The sequence below is a fragment of the Lactuca saligna genome, chromosome 3 (genome assembly GCF_052625555.1).
Source record: "Lactuca saligna cultivar CGN05327 chromosome 3, ASM5262555v1, whole genome shotgun sequence".
Taxonomy (NCBI): Eukaryota; Viridiplantae; Streptophyta; class Magnoliopsida; order Asterales; family Asteraceae; genus Lactuca; species Lactuca saligna.
Window position 1 is genome coordinate 79,794,193 of NC_136419.1, and position 11,003 is coordinate 79,805,195.

The following is an 11,003-nucleotide window of genomic DNA, read 5'->3' on the forward strand; positions in this document are numbered from 1 at the left end:
ACCAATAACACCAAGAACACACACTAGTGTTCTTGGACTTTTAGCACCTTTTCGAGCTTCTATCTTGTAAGTACTTCTATCATAGAGTATCTTAAGGCTTGTTACACTTCCATATATCAAGAAATCACCTAAGAAATACTAAGAACAAGGTGTTTACGGTCCAAGATGTTCTTGAACCGTAAACCCTAAAAAGGGTGCCAAAGTGTGCTCTAGTCCCTCCTAAACCTTGGAAACTAGCTTCGATCCCTTCCTTGATGAGTTAAGATCTTGAAAGCATCAAAAGACCATAAACCGTATGGGTTTACGGTCGTAAACCCAAAGGAAAATGGTCTAAGGACCGTAAAGTCCATTTAGGAGTGAAATGGTGCCCTAATCCCTTCCATAGGCTTATACTTCAAGTAGAAATACTTCTAAGGACTTATGAGGCTTCAAATCACAAAGTGGTTAAAGGAGCATGAGTTTACGGCTGTAAAATCATGGGTTTACAACCATAAACTCAATGGTTTAAGGTCACAAAAACCGTAAACTCAAATGAGGGGTTCCCTTGAACCCTAAACTCAATAGCAATGTCGTACAACCCTTAGATGCTATCCTTGGAACTTATAGCACTTATGTAATGTGTGTTACATGTCGTAGGATGTCTTAACTTTTTTAATTAATTTTTTAAAGACTAATTGGATACATATATGTGTTATTATATTTTAACTAGGATCATTATATGTATTCGAGTCTTCACTCGACACATAGCATCCTATACAGTCCATTCAGCCAAACCACTCACTACAGGTGAGTTCATACCCCTTAATTAACCTTTTAAATGTTTCTAAATGTTTATAAATTCTTTATGGGGGGATACAAGTTGAATCATGCTAGTTATTATATCAATCACATGTGATTAATAACTATCATGCAAATGAATTTACTCTACATTAACTGTTTTACCAAACAAATTTCTTCAAATGACATTCTTAAATGTTTTTACATGTTTAAAAATATTTATCAAACTATCTTACATACTGTATGTTTCCTTTCAAACTCTGTTACAAATTTGTTTCAAACAAAGGTTTTCCTTATACTTAAACCGTCTTATCAAACAAAACACTTTCAATTGTTTTATAAACTGACATCAAGTTATCGTTTCTTAGTATTAAACTTTCAAAGGTTTTACAAAACTTCTTTTATGCTTTTATATTGTCAAATTCATGCCTAGATATGTATAGTTATATAAATAATGTTTAAACGACTTAGGATGGTTAGCTCGCTTTATTTCCTTTTCCTCGTTGGGATGTGGCCTTAGTGCATCGGCTGCTCGTCCGAATGTCATCTAAATATTAGTTATATATCATGTATATATAGACATAAAAGTTCCAATAGTCAGTTCAGTACCTTTGGGTAGTAAAGGTATACTTTTGTTGATACACGTACATTACAAGTAACTATAATAGGTGTAGTTAGGAGATACTACTTACCATTCCAAGTACAAGGAATCCCACAAGAGTCAGTTCATTCATGAGTCTAGACTAATACATTACATGTCATAGATACGCTTACATGAATACGCTTACATGAATACTCTTACATGAATACGTTTACATAGATACGCTTACATGAATACGTTTACATAGATACGCTTACATAAACACGCTTACAATACACGATAACATTTAAGACATAACAAGGTGCTATAGCATGGAAAAAGTTCAGGATCTAACTATACCAATGAATCACAATGCATTGTGATAGTTTATTGGGTGTACATGATCATAGTAATGTGGATGTTCATGGCTTGCAATCATGCAGGGGTCACGTTTGGTTCCCAAAATCTCTTGACAGGGAGCGTTTAGTATGAGATCTAGCCATCACATTGTGCCTTAACCCACAATTAAGGAAAATTAGTACAAAAGTGGTTACTTATTACAAATACTATAGTACTTACACTATATATACGACAATTACAAAAGGATAAAACTCTAGCTAATAAATTATTAATACCTTTACCATGTTTCATATTCATATAATCGATGAGGTAGATTAGATAATAATGGTCGTACAATCGGGTCTTGGTAGAAGGCTACTTTCAAAACAGTCGAGTCTTGGTAGAAGGCTACTTTCAAAATAGTTAGGTCTTGGTAGAAGATTACTTTTTATACTAGTAGGAATCATAGGGATTTTCTAGAGTTTTCAAATGTTTACAAATACTTACAAACCTTTTCATACCTATACAAACTTGGTAGAAGACTACTGTTTTACTTTGTGACACATTTCACATAAACGATGAGGTAGAATATATTTTGTGACACATTCACATAAACGATTTCAATGATTATATAATTTTCCCTTTTACTTTTATCATGTGACACATTCACATAAACGATGAGGTAGACTATATTTTGATAATAATAGTTACATGGGGAAAAACCTTCATTCATACGGAGAAGCAAAACTCCAACACTGTTGGGTCTTGGTAGAAGACTACATTATATACTAGTAGGAAATATGGGATTTCCTAGGGTTTTCATACTTATACGAACTTTTTCATCAAACATTTACAAGTCTTTTCCTTATAGTTTTACAAATCAAAGATACTAAAATACTTATGAATTCACCATCTTAAATGTTGATCCATGCTTTCAAAATAACTTGTATTCTCAGGTCATCAGCAGACAGGTACCAGTGATAGGTTTTTAAGAAGACGGAGCACAGACAAGACTCATCTTTTATTTTGAATCATTCATTTTTGGTGTCTATTACATTACAAAGAACAAACATGTATTAAAACTTTACTATTAATGCAATTGATGATGTTGTTGCTTGTTTACTACTTTGCATTGTTATGATACTTCACTTGACGTCCTCCGCCCCAGAACGTTTCCGCCGTTCTTGGTTTTGGGGTGTGACAATAAGATACTAGTCGAATCCCCGGGAGTTGCGCGTGAATACAATCATTTAATCAAAATAACAACATTTAACAAATTTTGATTAAATATTAATAGCAAAAGAAACTCTATAGTTAACATATTAGTTTTATTAGTTTTAATAAATTTATATCATTAGTTATTTCCACTATTAATTCATGATTTTATAGAATGTTTTATGTTATGTAAATTATATATGAAACATATATTTATTCCTATGTATAAAAAACGAAGTAGTATGAAAACATAAATACTACAACTTTTGATGATTTTGTACAACGTTTTAAGTTGTGTAAATTATATATAAAACGTATGTGGGTTTGTATATAAAACAAACAAAAAATAGTATGAAAAACACTATAGTTTTTAATAAAATAAAAAGACTACAACATTATAACATTTACATAAATTTTTTTTGTTGAAATAACAATTGATACGACAAAACTTATTTTTTTCAACTCTTTCATTTTGAATCAAAAATCCTTTCAAACATATGAATTTTTAATCAAAATTTACTTATATACTACTAATATAGCTACATTGTGTATAATAAATAAGTGGAAAATAAAAAACATTGCACATTAATAACCATAAGTTAAAATTGTTTTTTTTTTTTGAATATAGTGGAAAATATAAAAGCAAATTACATTAAATTTGAAATCATAATTACATTTAAATAAAAAAAACTATTGAGCTTTAGTGCATGTTTTAAACTCTTGATTTGTACCCAATAATGTAATATAAATATTGACAATTATATGTAAAAGAACAATATTATAAGTATTTATCATTGAAATAATAATTTTTATATTAAATTGTAACTAATATTATAATAATTTAAGTATAAGATCAAAAAATGATATAAAAAATTGTGTTTGAATCAAATTGAATTAAGCTTGTTATTTAAAATTATTTTCAACTATACTTATCTTTTACTAATTTATAAATAATTTATTTTTAATATTTTTTTATTTCCTATATTATTATTATTATTATTATTATTATTATTATTATTATTATTATTATTTCAAATAACAATATTGTTTTAACGTAATATAATCTATTCTGTAGTTTTATGTTATTTTAAACGATTTTTACTTTTTACTAATTAGAAACTACTAGTTAGAAAATTTTCATTATCATATTTAAAAAAATATATCATACTTTTTTTATTTTCACTTTCATTTTTTCCTTAAAACTATAAATATTGGAAGAGAATGGACGGTCCAAATAAATGGTAATTTGAATTTCAAAACTATAGTAATTGTTATGTACTGCGATCAATCTTAAAAACAATATGTTAAGAGTGAGTTAATGGAGGAGGAGTGTTACACTTTAGGTATATTTTGATCACTTATGTTTTCTTATGAAAATATTAATATTTTATTTATTTTACTTTTCTTTATGATAAAGAATGAATAGGAAAAAAGAAAATTGACAAATATAATAAGATAATGTAGTTTTATTAGCATAAAAACATTTAAAATTGGGTACATCCATATAAGTTTTAGTAGGACATAAAGAATTCATTTTTATAACACACATAATTATTGGTTTTCAACAATAAAGTCATATCATATTAAAAATCAGTCGTTCTAATTCGTCATTATCACTAACAATTTGGAATAATAATTGCAAACTACTTTTATCAAAATCAATTATAAAAAACTTCATCAATGTTATTTACAAAATAAGCGACAGAAACTAACATAGTATATATTCATATCATAAAATACATATTGAAAATGTTCTCTTGAACATAAAATATATTTTCTTAACATAAAAAAAGAGATAGACAACATAAAGATACATACATATTAACAACGTTAATTACTCTAACTTATAAATAGCTTGATGGTTGATTTACCAAAAGATGATGAGAAGTAACTATCAATCCAAGAAAGATGCATAACATATAAACTTAAAAAATGATCTCAAATATACATTTACAAACATACATAAATTTGAATATTGGTTAATATCGACAACTTTACATACGCCCAATTTGAGTTTACATGAATTTGTATTTAGAAAAAATTGAAATTGTTTTCTTATATCCATGGAACCACTCATATAACTCTTCAAACCCTATAAATATAATCTATCAATTTGTGTTGACATACATGCAATATGTAATCTACAAATTTCTTATATAGGCTAAATATTTCATTTAACTAATCCATTAAATAGCATGATTTAAAGAGTTTTAAGAGTTACAAATCATAATATTATAATTAATCATAAATTAATTTGTATAAGTTGAATAGTCTTGGGAGTTTCAAATGCATGATGTTTAAGAAAAAGTGTCCTTAGGAGATTCAAATGCATGAGGTTCAAGGAAAAATGCTAGCTTTATAAGATACTAAGCGAATGCCCATGCGTTGCGCAGATATAACTGAAATCCTTACAAATATATGTTTTTTACATATAACAATAATTTTGCTGTTAAATTTGATATAATAACTAGGTGGGAAACCCCCACGTTGCGGGGGTTGGATGCGACATGTTAAGAATGACTTTAAAAAAAAATTAAATTCCTAGTTTTTTACAAATTCATTTTCATTATAGGACGTAAAAAGTTTGTTTTTTTATATATTCGTTTTAAAAAACAAAAATTGCACCTTAAGACGGATTTGAACACAAAATGACCGGAAAACGCGAACTATTCCCAACGCGTGTCCGCACAAAATATGGATACTGACATAAAATAACCTAAAGATTGATTTGAACACAAACTATTCCTAAAAAGTATCCTCCTTTTATATATATATATATATATATATATATATATATATATATATATATATATATATATATATATATATATATATATATATATATAAGAATTTGTATATTAAGTTGATATAATATATTGATTATTTAGAATTATATGATAATATGCACATCTATTAAAACTAGATAATCCCAATCTTTTGAATGGCCACTACCTACAGGTTACTCATGAATAAAATTAAATATAATATATAGTTTAATGTTATTTAAAGTTTTGTTATTGTTAATTAATTTTTTAAAATTTATTTGCTTAGGGTTTTAATTTCTATCATTGTAATTATTTAAAACATCAAATAATTTTTTTTATTATTTTAAAGGTAACAATATAATCATTTATATAAAATTATTCTGAACTATTGTTGTTGTAAGTTATTTTAAGCTACTTATTTGTAAACTTTTAACGATTATAAAAATATATTTATGAAATATTTTAGTTAAACTGATATTACAATTTAATTTTTGCATTTAGCACTACAATTAATCACTTTTAACTATTCACAAAATATTATTTGAGTATTTTAAATGGAACTGAAATTTATGTTGATGTAGACACTATAACGTTATATATTCAAATTAACAACTTAAGTATTTTGTATCCAAACTGTTCAAAATTTGTAACTTTAAACTGATAATGGTTTACATACAACAACATATTAAATCTAATAAATTAATTATAATATGTTAAAAGTTAAAAACATAATGTCACACCCCAAAACCGAGAACGGCGGAAACATTCTGGGGCGGAGGACGTCATGTAATGTATCACAACAAATGTAAAGTAGTAAACAAGCAACATCGTCCATTTCAATAATGGTAATAGTTTAATACATGTGTGTTCTTTCATAGTAATAAGACAACATGATAACTAATCAAAATAAAAGACGAGTCTTCACTGCTCCGTCTTCGCATAACCTGGTCATCGTACCTGTCTACTGGTGACCTGAGACTACAAGTTATTTTGAAAGTGTAGGTCAGCATTTAAGCTGGTGAGTTCATAAGTATTTAATGTCAATGTCCGTATAAGTTTGATGATAACATTTGAAATCGTTCAATGTAATTGTTTGTATATGTTTTGAAAACTCCTAGAAAATCCCATATTTTCTACTAGTATAAAAAGTTGTCTTCTACGAAGACTTGTATGTTTTGCTGTAACAAAGATGGTTTTCCCCTTTATGACTACTATTAATATATATAGTCTACTTCATCGTTTACGTGAATGTATCAAAAAATAAAAGTAATAGGGAAAATATAGCCATCTAAGTATTATCCTTTTGTATTAGGATAAACACGACATCGCGACTGCCGAAACGTATTCACCTTGAATATCCATAGATTTTCATTTTCCTCTGTAGCTAACAACAGGTTAAAGGAATGGTTAGTCCCGTAAAGGTCTCCCTAGTGTAAGTATTAACCGTAGACATCCTTAGATGTCCATTTACCTCTGTTGCTAACAGTCGGGTTTAGGAATGGTTAGTCCCTATAAGTGTATCCATATAAGTGTATCTATGTAAGAGGAATCTTTGTAAGAGTATCCCATCATATAACATGTAGTTTAGACTCATGAATGAACTGACTCTGGTGTAATTTCTTGTAATAGGGATAATGTTTTGTATCCCCTAAACTAATCCTATAATAGTTTACTAGAATGTAATTAATGAGTGTCCAAGTAGGTTTGTACACCCTTGCTACCTAAGAGTGTTGGAACTGAATTAACTGATGGAACATTTATGACTATATATGTACACATGATATATAACTAATATTTAAACGACCTTCGGACGAGTACCCGATATCCCACCAGACCACATCCAAATCGAGGAAAAGGAAACAGGGTGGATAGCCTTCCTAATTCTTTTAAACATTTATTATATAACTATATATATAGAGGCATGCAATTTATAATATAAAAGCATAAAAGAAGTTTTGTAAAACCTTTGAAAAGTTTAATAAATAAGAATTTATGACTTGATGTCAGTTTATAAATTGATTCGAAAACCGTTTGACAAGACAGTTTAAGTGTGAGAAAACCTTTGTTTGAAGCACAACTATAACAGATTCAAAAAGGAAACCTACGGTTTGTAAGACAGTTTCTAAAAGTGTTTCAACATGTAAAAACTTTTGTGAAAACTATTTAAAGTACCTATAAAAATGTTCGTTTGTTCTTGTATATGAATGTATCTCCTTGAAATAGTATTTCTAGTATGTAAAAGTTCATGATGTTCTCGTAAAACTATACATATTATAGTTTTCTAAAAGTATGTCTCGTTTGTATAGTAATCCCTAGTGAAATGCTCACTTGTTATGAAAAGTATAATTTTTGTAGTGCCTAAGATGGACACATATACATACAGTATAAGCAGAGTGTTTGACTCATACATATATAAAAACATTTTTCAGTTCAAAAGATATGATGTTATCGTGATATATTTTGCATACGAAAGTTTCCCTATAATAGTGATAAATCACATATGATTCCGTTGATAAAAAGCATATAATGAAACTTTATATAACACACAATAATAATCGAGTGTTTTACTTGTATCCCCCCTCCCCCCTTAAAAGCATATAAAAGTATTTATAAAACATTTAAAAGTGTGAATTATAGGGGTATGAACTCACCTGATTGAAGTGGTTGATTTGAAGTAGTCGAGAGACGAATCGAGCAGAACTTCGATAGGAAGAGTTGAAAACGCAGGAAAATCTCAGGATTCTCGAGAATCTCGAGAATCTTGGGAACACAAAACCTTCCTTTGGGACTTGAAGGTGAAAACCGGGGCTTTGGGAGGGTCTCGGAGGCTTAAACGCGGAGTTTCGGCGCGAGAAAGAAGGGAACTGAGCAATGGAACTCGGAGCACTTGAAATCTATTTATAGGGGCATTTTTGGGGTGTGCCACGTCGTGGAAAGGCATGGCCACGTCGTGGGGAGTCAAACTTATCCTCTTCATTGATTGGATGCCCTCAGTCACTTGTCGGGTCACGGCAAGCTTGTGCCACGTCGTGGCAAGCCTGACAGTGTCGAATTTTGGGCCTCGAACTTGTAAAATCCGTAACTTTCGCTTACGAGCTCCGTTTTCGACGTTCTTTATATGCACGCGTAGCTGAAAATATGATCTACAACTCTCGTTGATACTTTATCGGCAAATTTTGATTCATTTTTAATTATTTATTTATAACGGGCTGGGACACGAAAAGTCCGTTAAAATTCCATAACTTCTTCATCCAATGTCCGTTTTCGTCAGACTTTTCGCCGTTGCGCTACTATTATTGATACCTTTGATTCTCATTTAGTTTGATTTGGCCAAAATTCTCTCGAGCTCTATTTCGAGTTTTTAGCTGCCTACTTCTATATCCGGATCTTGGAAAATCATAACTTCCTCATACGAAGTCAGATTTGGACATTCTTTTTAAGTACGCTCACGGTTTAATGTTATCTACAACTTTCATTTAGATACTTAAGGCTAAAAACTATTGTATTTAAACTTCGTGTTTTTTGTTTAATCGGTGTTGCCGGTCGAAAATCTTAGAATGGTCATAACTTCTTCGTTATAACTTGGTTTTTTGTGTTCTATATATGTATGAAAACCTTGTTACGATTCCTAATACTTGATTTAACTCAAATAAGATTTTAGGAAAGTTATATTTTGACCTAAATGTGACTGGTTTTACATTACATTGTCTCTAAATATCGGGTTGTCACATCATCCCCCCGTTAGAGAGAATTTCATCCCGAAATTAGAGTTTAAGCAGAATTGATAAATATGATACGGATAGAAGTTTTATTTGTTTCTTGTGTTCTTGAGTGAACTCAGGTCCTCGCTTGGCATTCCAGCGAACGTTTCACTATCGGGATACGACTTTGCTTCTGTCGTTTGACTTCATTGGTATGATAACTTTTCTTTATCGAATGTGTGTTGAGTGTTTTTGTGGTCTGTGAGAGTATTACACCTTGTACCCTACAAGTAGTGTCTCCATATCTTTAGAGCAATTACCACTGCTCCTAACGCAAGATCATGTGTTGTATAGTTAACTTCTTGCATCTTAAGCTGTCTTGAGGTATAGGCAGTGGCCTTTCCTCTTGTTTAAGAATCCAACCAAGCCCTTGGTTGGATGCATCGCCTTTCACCACGAAATCTTCTATCCCCTTTGAGAGGGATAATATCGGTGCGGTACTCCAAGCTTACTTTAGCTTTTGGAACGCTCTTTCTTGTTACAGACAAGTCTGGTGCTCCTCCAAGTGAGAATCTTGGCCTAAAGAATCCTCTTCTGAGGAGTTTGTTAAGCTTACTAAGAAGTTCTATTATCTTAGTTAGAGTTAGACGATAAGGTGATTTGGCTACTTGGGTAGCCCTTGGAACTAAGTCGCATCTGAATTCGACTTGACGCTGTGGTGGTAATCCCGATAGTTCTTCTAGAAAGGTGTTGGGAAAGTCGTGTACTTTTGGGATGTTCTGAATGTCCTTCACTTATTGGCTCGTATTGACAATGTGTGCAAGGAATGCATGATATTCCTTTCATAAGCATTTCTAAGCTTGCATACACGAAATGATGAGAGGGTTCGTACTTGGTTCGTCGCTGTAAATAATTAGAGCTTCGTTGTTTAGGGAGGTTAGGATGAACTACTTTATCAAAGCACCTGATGTCGGCTCGATGTAGACTTAACCAACTCTTACTAATTATGATGTCAAAACCTTGGGGTGGATTAGATGTCGTGAAGATCTAAAAGAGAGTATGACTACTCATGAATTAGGGAAAAGGATAGGTATTTCTAAGTTTATTCTCACGGAAGCACGATCACTCTCACTCTTGGGCAGTCTCCGTCTTGAAGTTCATAGTAGAACCCATACCAGGTTCCTCAATCACAGTCTCGGGTATACGAGACGTATATAATTAAGATTGAAATTGTGAGTCTTTTGATTGAACTTGACCTACTGCACGAGTGGTACATCGAGGAGGTTTGCTGAGGTTTCTTTGGAAAGGGTAAGAAACATGAGGTACTCTACGCTTGAGTACTTCGGAGTTTTGAAGTGATAGTTTCGTTAGAAAGCTGATTTCAGAGAAAGAGATTTACGCACGAAACTGGTATTGTGAGGATCCAATAGACTCTGATCGTATGATGAAATTGGAATCACTTGGAAACAAAGGCACTAGATTTGATCATAAAGGCATTACAGACAAAACACAACAGTGCAACTTTTTAATAGAGTTACAGTACTTTAAAGTAACTACAGGAATAATGCTGCAAACAAAGTATAATACAAAAGGGAAAGTATACGCAGCACGAGGGTCCCTTAACTG